Here is a 13,238-nt window from a genome sequence, read left to right as displayed (position 1 = left end):
AGGAACTTCATCTTGCAGCAAGACAATGGTGCCAAGCAACACTACCAGCTTAACAAAGGATTTCATCAAGGGGAAAAAGTGGAAAGTTTTAGATGGGTCAAGTCTATCACCCAACCTTAACCTAACTAAATATGAAGAGAAGACTGCAGGGGAAAAAACAGAAACAAACAATAACTAAAAGAGGTTGTGGAAGCCTGGAAAAGCAGAGCAAAAGAAGAAACCAACCAGCTGGTGATGTCGACGAGTTTCAGGCTTAACATAGTCACTGTAAGCAAGGAATATTAAGTGTGATTTACTTTAAGACTCTGTCCCCATATGTGCCTAAAAAATAAGGTGGTCTGCTGCAAAAGGTGCAATTTTCTACAGAAATTGTTTATCACATCTAGATGTCAGTACCCGGAAATAAAAGCTGAAATTCTGAACTCTCATTTCACCAGAGTGTCATCAGCGTAGAGTAAAAACAAATGAATTGGCCTTGTCATTTCAATATCTTTAGAGGGGACTGTGTTGCTACACAGTAAACACACAAATTATTATCTCTATAAATATATAAAGTGATATGACATCCGGTCCTTCTGGTGTCCGTGGATCTGCATAGGCAAAATGTTGTCTGGTGTTTAAAACAGGACAGGAATATCCGATGAACAAAGGAAAGTGGCCGTCGTGATAGTAAACAGTAATGGCGTACGTTTATGGGTCACTTCATCCCACATCCATAGCTGGGATGGAATGTGTGATAAAGAAAGTAAACAGGAAACAAAAAAAAAAGGGATGTAAGGCGTACCCACTGAACAGTGGGGATTGAAAATGCATGACACAATCGAAACAGATGGAATTACCATTAAGCTCATTTTAATAAATGGGCATTTCACTATGCTAGTTTCTAAAGCTTTTCATATAACTCATCTTTCAGTAGGGTTTACAAATGCTTTTTACACATTTAATTATATGTTTTTAAGTCTTTCAGGGCAGATGTCGACTTTTGTTTAAAGAGGGGGGGGGTTGACAGTGGTAATTGACTGTAAACGGTGACAAAACCCGCTGTTATGTTTTATTTGGACTGTCTTTGCTAGAAGGAAAGTTAGCTTCATTGGTTTGACCAAGACTCCCTGCGCTTGCATGGTAAAAATGGCATCGACATCTGGTGAGTGATCAAAGCAAATGCGTAAAGCAAAATAAAATACTCTGTGGATGACGTTTTGCATTTTATCTTTGAATTGGACTCTGACTTTGATATCACTGATCAAAAATGAATGTGAGGTACCAGCATTAGCTGATTGGTCCCCAGCTGATCATAGTGCTGAAAAGGTTTGTGTAGTTGATGCTCCTGCATCAATATTAGCCTGGGAGGACTGCCACTTACAATGACAAGAGGTACAAACCAGATTGTAATGCACTGTGATCGTGACTGACACTGCCACATGAAAACAGCCTGACAGGCAGCCTGCCACACATTTCAGATGAACTGGTGGCCACAACTTGGAGCAAGTGACATGTTAAGTCGATTTCTGTGTGAAACCATTGCTTTATGTGCTTTTTCAGGACATTTTTTTTTTTTTGGAAAAATATTCAGCCTTCAAAGAGTTAAACAGCACTGGGGTGGAGCTTACAGCTACAGTGTGCTGCCTGAAGTCATACTTGGTAAGTTAGATAAATGGTACTTTCTACAGAAGCTCTTCAAATAAATAAGCAAATATATAAATAGGCAGATAAGTAAATAAACAAACCAAACAAATACACACACATACAGTGGAACCTCGGTTCACGAACGTCTCGGTACACGTACAAATCGGTTTACGGCCAAAAAGTTCGCCAAACTTTTGCCTCGGTTCATGGCCACACACTCGGTATACGAACAAGCCAGTTTCCCTTTCGGCTTGTACATGTTCAGTCTCTCCCTGTGCATTTCCTGTGCAGCGAGCAAGAGAGAGTGAGAGCGCACGACACACACACACACACACACACACACAGAGGCAGCGGGAGAGAGAGCTGGACACATAAGATAGGAAGGCAATTAAAGAATGCACTGGGCTTGATTTTGTTTTCACTTCTGTTTACAGCGATCGGTTCGTAGTGTGCATTGTTGCAATGTTACTTTTCTTGGTGGTTTATTAAATTACGGATTTTTTCAAATGTTCATTTTTTTCCCTTTGCTTAAACTCATTTAAAAAAAAATGTTTTTAGCCAGTAGTTGGTAGCGCTATAGAACAAACTATTGCAGTGTTAGTTTTCTCTGTTGTTCAAGGTTTTCTCAGTGTTATTCAATGTTTTTACATTTAGTTTACTATTATGCTGTGCATTCTATGGTTTAATTAACTATATTTGTGCTTAAAAACTTAAAAAAAATATATTTACATACAGTTTGTATGGTCTGGAACGGATTAATTGTATTTACATACAATCCTATGGGGGAAATTGCTTCGGTTCACGACCAAATCGGCTTACGACCAGAGTTTTGGAACAAATTATGGTCGTGAACCGAGGTTCCACTGTACTTTGGTCTGACTACACATCAGAATGACTAATAAAGCAAGAAAACCAAAAAGAAAGAAAACCTCTGACTTGGCTTTCCCTATCTGAGTGAGGCACTATATAGGCATATGTATAAAGAAGCCCTGGTCGTGTTTCTTGACACACTTCTGCTGAATAATTTGCTGGCTGAAAATCCTTGGTGTTAAGTGTGTCACAGAGCGGATATGCAGCATATTTCAAAGTGGCACTCACTTTTGTTTTCATTCTCTCCTCCCTTACTGCCTCAGAGGTTTCACAGTGTCTCCCATAACTGAGCCTGCCCTTTTAATTAACTTGTTGATTTGGTGGGCCTCTCCAGAAGTGATGTTAGCAGACCAGCACACCACAGCATAGAAAAATCACACTGGCCATCACAGACATGTAGAAGATGCGAAGGATGTCACAGTACACATTAAAGAAACGCAGTCTCCTAAGGAGAAAGAGTCTGCTCTACCCTTTCTTATATAGTTCCTCTGTGTTCCGAGACCAGTCCAGCCTGTCATGAGGTTGCTGGAAAGGGGTGTGTGAATGAAGGTCCAAAACTTTAGAGTCCTGATGCTTCCTGTCTTGCTATATGGTTGTGAGACATGGATGCTATCCAGTGACCTGAGACAAAGACTGCACTCCTTTGGTATGGTGTCTATCCGGAAAATCCTTGGTTACTGTTTGACTCTGTGTCGAATGAGCGGTTGCTCATGGAGTCCTGAATGAGGCACATTACCTGCATTGTGAGGGAGTGTCAGTTATAGTACTACAGCCATGTGGTGCGTTTCCCGAGGGTGATCCAGCTCCTAGGATCCTCATTGTTGGGGATCGGAATGGCTGGACCAGGCCAAGGGGTCGCCCACGTAACACCTGGCAGTGGCAGATAGAGGGTCATTTCCGGAGGGTGGGACTGCCTGGGGAGGTTGCCAACTGGGATCCCGAGCGGTTTCGTTGTGTGGTGGGTGCAGCAACACACTGTACCAGTGCATGCTCCCCAACTTGACTTGACTTTTTAAATTGCATTGGGGAAGAACTTACAGGTGAAACATGCTGCTTGAAGTCGTACCTGGTAAGTTAATTGATCTTCATGTATTTAGTAAAAAAAAAAAAATGCAAGTAACTTGTCTAGAAATAAAGGATGGGGAAGGATCTGAGCTGGTATCCAGAAGGATGCCGGTTTGAATCCCCGTCACTGCCAAAAGGGATCCTACTCTGCTGGGCCCTTGAGCAAGATCCTTGGCCTGTAATTGCTCCAGGGGTGCTGTACAATGGCTGACCCTGCGCTCTGACCCCAAGATATATGCGAAAACTAACAAATTCCTAATACAAGAAATTGTATAATGTGAAATAAAGAACAAAAAACAAAAAAACATACAGTGAATTAACAAGTCCTTGCTGTTTACACCGTACTAACAACAACCTCATGGCTGCATCATCTACATATTCTAATGGTTTAAAATTTTTCCACTGCTATATTTTATCAGAAGAAGAATCTCAATGACCTCCTGAGATTTTAATATTTTTTTGCGCTCTGTCAGGTACTTCTTTCAAAAAAGTTATACTTAAGAAATTTGAGCTACACTTGGTCACTAACCATCCATATCTGACAATGGCATTAGGCAATGCCATTTTTATACCGCTTGAATTTGAATCTGCTGTTTATAAAAGTTACTGAGCTATCACAAACCTCTATTTCAAACTACATGATACTATAAAATGTGATTTTAAAAAAATGATTTTATACCCTCTTCTGCCATAAGAAATTAAATCATATCATAGTGATTTATATTCAGAAACAACAGTTACAAAAATATTCACCAAACAAAATATGATAACTAACTAACATAAAAAATTCACCTACTTGAAATTCCCTAATGTACCTGAGTTATCCACCATGCGCCCACTTTCTAAAATGACCTGGCTGATTTAGGACTAAGAGGTCTGAGCTATGAGGAAAGGTTGAAGGATTTGAACCTTTTTAGTTTAAGCAAAATGAGATTAAGAAGGAAAATGATTAATATAAAATGTACATAAAGTAGCAGTAGGGATAAACAATCAACAGAGTGATACAGTAACAGACACTACTGCCTGCCTCATGCTCCAAGGACACCAATTCCATTCTCAGCCTGGTCACCGGGTTTCATACTGCCCACAATGAAAGGCACTATAACAGACTAACCTTGCTTTATGAAGATAAACCCTCAGCTTGTTTAAACATGTCAAATCATATTAAATTAAGGAATTAGTTGCAAAAAGAACTCAAAGCAAAACAAAAAGAGCAAACAGAGGCACCAAGGAATTGCCTAAAAGGCAATCCTAAGCAAACATAATATAAAAACAAAATCCAGAAATCAGAATGCTTAATATAAAGCCAAAAATAATAAGAACACCAATAAATCCAAAAGGTAAAATGGATATTCACAAACTTCAACAATACATGATTGATTGCCAGTTCCTGAGCCTTCTTAGCTCACTTAAATTGCCAGAGGGAGGGCTCAGGAATGGTGACATCAGGGTGGCCCCGCCTCCTGGGGTTCCACCCCAACAAAGAAAAGGGAACAAAAATTTAAAGCTACAGTACATAATTAACCAAAAAAACACAAAAAATAACAGTACAAAGGCAATGAAATATATGTGTATTAGCCATCAAAACAAACCCTATTAAGACACCCCACTCATTAGATACATTAGCCACATGCAAAAGTTCGCTGACGACACTGCTATCATGGGCTGCATCAGGAGTGGGCAGGAGGAGGAGTATAGGGACCTAATCAATGACTTTGTTAAATGGTGCGACTCAAACCACCTACACCTGAACACCAGCAAAACCAAGGAGCTGGTGGTGGATTTTAGGAGGCCCAGACCCCTCATGGACCCTGTGATCATCAGAGGTGACTGTGTGCAGAGGCTACAGACCTATAAACACCTGGGAGTGCAGCTGGATGATAAATTAGACTGGACTGCCAATACTGATGCTCTGTGTAAGAAAGGACAGAGCCAGTTATACTTCCTTAGAAGGCTGGCATCCTTCAACATCTGCAATAAGATGCTGCAGATGTTCTATAAGACGGTTGTGGCGAGCGCCCTCTTCTACGCGGTGGTGTGCTGGGGAGGCAGCATTAAGAAGAAAGACGCTTCACGCCTGGACAAACTGGTGAGGAAGGCAGGCTCTATTGTTGGCATGGAGCTGGACAGTTTAACATCTGTGGCTGAGCGACTGTTTTTACCTGCATTATTATCAATCTTTAATATTGTTTTGTTTTTTTTTGTATCAGTAAGGTGCTGCTGGAGTAAGTGAATTTCCCCTTGGGATTAATAAAGTATCTATCTATCTATCTAATGTACAAATAACAGGAATTATTAGTTTATAAACCATTGCACATATTTATGGCTGTGTTAGGCACCAGTTTATAAGACACATGATGGTTCTTATGGTGTGTACTCAGAGGTTGTGACCTGGATATAAAAGGTTTTCTGAAGCAATCTTTCCCTATCCAAGCTGTGCTGTACTTTCAATATTTACTGGGCTTTTTTTCTTTTTTTTTTTACAATGTCACAATCTTTTTTGAGCCATGATACTCAGGATCATGAGAGAAGACATGTGAGCAACACACGTGACAGGTTTTGTGAAGCACAGCTACACCTCACTGAAGCCTGCCGATCCAACTCTGTCTCATCTGTCAGGATGCTGCAAGCCATGAGAATGACAGCAGTTGGGATTGTACTTCATCATCATCTTCATCTAGTTCTGTGCTCGATCATAGAGCCCCTTATTCAAACATCTAGCCACACCCTGTTCCACAGACTGCCATGGTATCTTATATCATCTCTATGCAGATGATGTACAGCTTTATTTTTCATTTAAACCTAAGCAAGTTAATACTTTGGTCACTTTGGTTGATTGTCTGTCTCAGGTTAACGACTGGCTCAGTAGTAATTACCTGCAGTTGAATTCAGGAAAGAATGAGGTACTAATTGTTGCTCCTTCTGTTCTTCATTCCGAGATTAGTTTAAAATGATCTTCTGTCTCTCCTATTAAGTCAATTTTACGTAACCTTGGGGTTATATTTGACCGGTCCCTCACGCTTGATAAATATGTAAGATCAGTCAGCCACTCGTGTTTCTTTCATTTAAGAAATCTCTCAAAACTAAGAAATGCTGTTTCAAAGTCAGAATTGGTGATACTTGTTCATTCTTTTATTTCCTCATGACTTAATTACTGTTATGCTCTCTATACAGGTTTGAGCAAGTCCTCTCCCTCACGTCTTCAGTTAGTCCGAAGTGCAGCTGCCAGGCAACTACCTCACGCTAGCCGGATGATCATATCACTCACATTCTGCACACACTGCACTGGCTCCCAGTGTTTTATAGAAATCATTTTAAAGTTTGGTACTTACTTTCAGAGCTTTGCATGGACAAGCTCCTGAGTACCCTATACAGCTTGTCGGACTCTTAGATCGGGGCAACAGGGCCTTCTAGTTGTCCCACGCACTTGGCTAAAATCCCGTGGGAATTGGGTGTTTAAGTCTGTGGCTACAAGACTATGGAATAGCCTGCCTTATAGTCTGCGTGCAGCGGAGTCTCTTGATTCTTTTAAAAAACAACTGAAAACGTTTCTTTTTAAATGGGCTTTTAATCAGTGCTGAAAACTTCCTGTTTGTTTATTTATTATTTTTATTGGTTTTGTTTATGTTTTGTTTTATCGGTTGTATTTGTACTGAATTTGCTGTTCAACGCTCTGTGACCTTTTCTCTGTGAAGGGCGCTATATAAATAAACTACTGACTACTACTAACTAAAAGATGAACAGGTGTTTAGGATGGCAGCACAAGTACAAAGTTGCCCCAGGACTTGTCCTTTGTCACAGCGAAAATTCAATTTTATTTACTAAAGGTGGCGATGCGGTCATGTTGCAAAAAGACAAAATGAATGTGATCAATTAGAATGATAAGAAACACACTAGCCCCCTAATCACTGTTCACAATGCCGAAACTGTCAATGTTTGTGTTGGGGGGAAGTCACTATTGCCTAGCCCACAATAACACAAGGAGGGTCTCGATTGTGCAGATCAGGCATGGATATTCTACCCTCTCACGTGCAAGCAGCAAAAAAAATATTTTAAAAAGTGCACAAATAAACACACTTGTACTGTGTCCCAGTGGTGACATCATGCTGTGCATTGGTGACTGTTGCAAAACTTATGAAGGACGTGTACTAAATCTGCATCAATACAGCAGTGGACAGCAGACAGACCTTCCATACTGTATGTTGACGTTTTTGGTATGTACATTGTGGAAGAAAACGCTCCAAGGAAGACAGGACAAGTTCAATCAATTAGATATTTATTCAGTCACAGATGAGTACCTGGATTCTACGTTGTAAGGCAGAAGAGCAAAATTACATTTTTTTTTTCTATTGGCTTTTTATGATTTCTTCTTCCTCCCCCTTCCCCAAAAAACATATCATTTACTTAATCATTTAATTTAATTACGCTAATGGGCCATCTGTTCTTATTTTTTTTCACTCGACCTTTCCTTCTTTAGGGTCTATCTGACATCTTTCCTGTGTCAAATATACGCATTATTAAAAAAACTGGAAATTTTCCTGGGTCAGCTTACTGCACCGTCTTCTGACAGACGCCTGAATGAATAACCTCCCGTTAGAGCAAAACGGCTTTGTCAGCTATTAACCCTAAGTAGCTTGCAAGCAGTTAAATTTTTCTTTCGCAACATGCTTCTAGTTCTAGTTTTATCGTTGAAAAATATTCCGTTTTTTTGACTCATTTCTCTGGTGATAAACAAAATGCTAACTAAGAAGGTTAAAAATATACATTCAAAATAGCTGAATGAATCAGTGAATGAATGAACAAGTTAAATGTTCTTGCTCTCAATCTAAATATTAGCATGTAGCTCTATAGCGAAATAGCAAAACATAAAGCTTCCACAGCCCAAAAGAGTTTAAACCAGTCAAAAACCCAATTCACTGGCTCAAATGGCTAAGAATGATGGAAAAAAGTAACCAGCCCACAATCTGACAGGTTTTCACCCAAATAAATGGAACTTCCATTTTTGTATTTTTGACATTTTTAACTGAACTCCCAAATGTTTTTTTTTTTGTATAAAACATTGCCAGGCAAAGATTTCCTCTCAACATTGGGCTGTCCCATTTCACCTAAAAAATTATAATTACAACATACAAAACAAGAGAAACTATGCATCTATACGTTTAAATTATCACAGAAATGATTTTAAATGAACAAATTCAAAAACCGTATCACATACATTGGATTCAGAAAGAATTCAGACCCTTCTGTTTATGTATTTATTCTACAAGGGTAAATCAAAAAGAAAAGTCAATTTGAAAATTACTGAAACAGACAGAAGCTATATTCAGGATTGCTTATGGGTAGTCTGAACATGCACAGAGCATCTCACTGCTGTTAGTCTAGTGGACGCCAAGGTCAAATAAAAATGGACGCTCCACTGCAGGATTACACCATTGTTCAACGTAGTGAGATTTGTTTGGGCAGAAGGCGTGAAACCTGCTGAAATTCACTGGCACAGTGTTGTCTTCATTCTCTCCTCCACTACTACCTCCAGGGGGTCCAAGAGTGTGTCCCATAATTAAGTCTAACTTCTTAATCGGCTTGCTGAGTCAGTGGTCATAGAAAAAGGGTCTAAATACTTGTATCAATGGGACATTTCAGTCTTTTCTTTATAATACATTTTCAAAAATTTCTAAAATCCAATTTTTTTCTTTGTCATTTTGGAGTAATGAGTGTTGCTTGATGCGGGGAAAAATTAATTCAAATGATTTTTGCATTAAGTCTGCAACTTAAAATGTGAAAAAAGTGAAGGGGTCTGAATAGTTTCTGAAGGCACTGTAAAAAGAAGCTCCAGTTACTTGATGGTCCCATCGGCGACAGATGCATACCTTTCATGCACTGAGATGGACTTAATAAACTCGCAAGGTGTTATACACGTCCACACCCATGAATCCAAAATTGACCAATCACCACATGGACTGCACACAGGCCGAGCACCTCAAGACGAAAGCGCCTACAACAAAAAGCAAAAAATAAATTAGCAAATTCCATATTTATTTATAAAGTACATTTAATACAATCAATGGCTAACCAAACTGCTGTACAAAGTAAAGGCAAAATTTTAAAATTTCATATAAACAATAAACTACACTAAAACACTGTGACACATAAAAAGTAGACTAATCCTCCAAAACCAAACCAAAAGATATTCCAATCCCCACAACAGACACCACAAACAAACCCATTATACTACATCCCCAAAAATAAGAAATCAGGATTTAAAGGTCAGAACAGAAGGAGCAGTTCTGACCTCCGGAGGTGGTGCATTCCCAAATTTTGGGGCAGCTAATGAAAAAGCTTGATCTTACTTTGTCCACAGTGAGGGACAAAAGAGACTGGGAAGAAGATCTGAGAACACTGGAGGTGTGGTACTTAAAACGAAGATCTAAGATATAGCAAGGGGCCGGGTTATTTAGGCTTTAAACACAAAAGCACCTTAAAGGATAAGTTTGGTATTTTTCCAGTCAAAGTCTTTTCTTCACAAACATGGGATATATATGCATTTGTTACGCAAAATTATGCTCCAAAGGTTTTTTAAAACATTTTTTTTAAATATCTTGACGATATTGGCACTTTACACTGGAATTCAAGGGGTACAAAGCAACACCAGAAAATGAAGGCCTGTTTTTTTTTTTTCATGCCAAGATATTTTGAGTATCCGCATCTTGCAATTACGCACACAATTTAAAAGAGCTTACACATGCCACTTTGATGAAAAAAATAAAACCAAGATTATGAGATTTAGCTATTTTAAAAGAAAAACAGTGGTGTGTACTACATCAGCACTTGTCATCTTCTGAAATAAACTTTCACCCAGTGACCAAGGTGGCATGGTTACCTCTCAAAAGACCACATCACAGTAAAGTGTTCATGCCACGTGGCTGGTATTGTTTTGATTTACTTCCGCATTTATGTGAGAACTCACACAAGTGAATAGAAAACAAATAGTATGAGAAATGTGCGATAAAATGATTATTTCAAGATTACTTTTATTACTATAAACATGTGTCAGAAACATGGTAGACAAGTCTTCTTTTACCGAAACTCAGGACGTATTTGGCAAGTTTCTAGGCTTTTATTTTCCAATGGTGCTTCATGCCCCATTGCGGTCACTGTAAAGCGCCAGTGTGGGCAAGATATTTTTAAACATTTAAAGAAAACCTTGGGACTTTGGAACACAATTTCACATGGCACATTATATTATATATATATATATATATATATATATATATATATATATATATATATATTCATGGCATTCGTAGTCTGAATCACAATCTGATTGTATGGGTGGTTACCTACCAGGTAACGCTTGTGGTTGGCTAACATCCGCCACGGTGCCCTCTTTCAGTTGAGAGAAGCAGATCATAGAATGGTTGAAATAGTTTTACTGTCAAATAATGCAAAGAGTACACAACATGTGTTTCGCCCTAATTCTGGGCTCATCAGGCATACACACTCACTGCACCCCCCTCTCGCATATACTACTATATGGTATATAGTAGACACTATACTATGTTTGTGAAGAAATAACTGATTTGAAAAATAACAAACATATCCTTCAAACTCAATTTTATATCTATGAGGAAGCCAGTAAAGCAGTTATTAAGACAAGTGAGACAATATATGCATGGCGTAACAGTCAGGTGCATTCAAGGAGTTAACTGGTATTTCATGTTTTTTTTATTTGCTTCATCTATGAGTCAGTTATTACATTTTTGTTTATTAAATAGTTTTGTAATAATAAGTTATTTTTAAAAGTAATAGCAATAACAGAATGCAGTAACATGTTAGTAGACAACATTAAATCCACACTGTTCAGCAGCACTTTACAACAAAGTTAAAAACTGAGTACAGTAATCCCCCCCTCTATCGCGGTTCAGCTATCGTGCCCCCGCTATATCGCAGAAAAATTCAATAAGTACATCCTACCTGTAGTGTACTTTGCAGCCAATTCAAAACAAAGCATACGGTTTTCAGCATACAAAGAGTTTCGCGTTACAGCACCCAGATGATTTCTTACAAAGCCCGTTACTGGCTTAAAGAGGAGACTCAACCAATCAGAGCGGATTTTATTCTCTTGTGCTCTGATTAGCTGTTACTAACATGTTGTAATCTCACAGCGAGCGTGGGTCCCCGACGAATCGAGTATCGTGTACCTTGCTTGTGGTCCGACTTTGTGTGCAAACGTGTGAGCTTTTCATTTGTTTTAAGTCCTACGATGGCTCCAAAGCTTGTAAGCCTTCTGGTAGCAGTGAGCCTAAGCGCCAGAGGAAGACTTTGACCATACAGGAGAAGGTAAAACTGATGATGATTATTATTATGTTACTTATATCTTTAGCCCGACATCCGTGTATCATATGTGTATCCAAAGTATGTTTTAATAAGTTTACATGTGTTTAAAGTGTGTGGGAGGGGTATTTTAAGGCTTAAACTATAAAAAAAAAAATGTGGACTTTCTATATTGCGGATTTTCAACTATCGCAGGTGGGTCTGGAACGTAACTTCCGCGATAGGCGGGGATCACTGTACAAAGATGCTTGTTGTTGCTCAATGGCTTTCATATACAGCTCAATCTTCTTAAACATACCATTTCTGAAAGTACACCCAATAGAGTAGCGCACAATAATTAGCAATTGAAAAATACACGTTAATACGAACTAAAAAAGTAAATTTATTTATAAAGCGCCTATCACAGACAAAAGTCACAAAGTGCTAAACAATAAAACAGAATAAAATTAATTATTAAAATAAAATACGGAGCAATGACAATACAAAAACACCCATCGATGACAGCTCTACCCAAATGCCAGTCCGAACAAAATGCACCCCCCAACTTGATACCCAAACAGTTCAATAGATTCTGCGGACCTCAAAGTCAGTGTAAAACTGTTCCATAACCTTGGAATATGCAGGCCCCAGTGACCGCCAGAAAACAACAACGATTCACACCCGGCCAAAACGCATCCATTCCAGAAAACAAAGCCAGATGAAATCCACTTCTCACCAAAAAAACTACTGTGCTTTCTTGGCGTCCAGCATCCTCTCCATGGTGGACAAACCGGAGCGCACCAGAGGTGAGCAGGTATTTTCAATAGAAGGGGTGAGATAGACGCTTATTGTTCACTCAGGTCATAACTCATCAGATCTTCAGTAGTAAAATTGAATATCAAAGAGTGTTCCATGATCACAACAAAGCAAAGAACTGGATCCATTTACAATGAGCAACAAAAAGGAATACAAATGCAAGCAGAGCCGAGAACAACAGACAGCAAGCCATGTACAGGTGTCATCTTGTCCAAGCAAGAAAAAAAAATAAAAATAATGACATTAAATCAGTATCACTATTACCCTATGAAAGGAGAAAAGCAACTGAAATAAGTTCCTCACCTAGTTATTAAAATAAGTTAAAACACAGTAATTTGGTAACATTATATAAATAAGTAAGAACTTGGGAAGAAACTAATTTATCATATAACAGGGATACAAATGGTACACAGTGGGCCCCCCCCCACCTCCTGACACCACTGTCCATTTCTAAACCCATCCCGTGTTCATATCAGTGTTATTAATGAGTTTAAACACTACTTAAGTGCAGGTTGATAACTTACAATCTACAGATTTTGTTCAATCAATTC

At 38.8% G+C, this 13,238-nt stretch overlaps 1 protein-coding gene across 1 annotated transcript in view; it reads right to left on the bottom strand.

Moving 5' to 3' along the window:
• The window catches only part of arhgap35a (Rho GTPase activating protein 35a), a 122,224-nt gene extending 112,651 nt beyond the window's left edge, over positions 1-9,573 (bottom strand). Inside the window, exon 1 of the mRNA XM_028795659.2 lies at positions 9,429-9,573. The gene's annotated coding sequence lies outside the window, so the exon portion shown is untranslated. The remainder of the gene's footprint in view (positions 1-9,428) is intronic.
• Positions 9,574-13,238: the final 3,665 nt, after the last annotated feature.

This window comes from Erpetoichthys calabaricus, chromosome 1 (assembly GCF_900747795.2).
Source record: "Erpetoichthys calabaricus chromosome 1, fErpCal1.3, whole genome shotgun sequence".
Lineage (NCBI taxonomy): Eukaryota > Metazoa > Chordata > Cladistia > Polypteriformes > Polypteridae > Erpetoichthys > Erpetoichthys calabaricus.
Note: the sequence above shows the minus strand (reverse complement) of the source record. Positions and strands in the feature narration are given on the sequence as shown.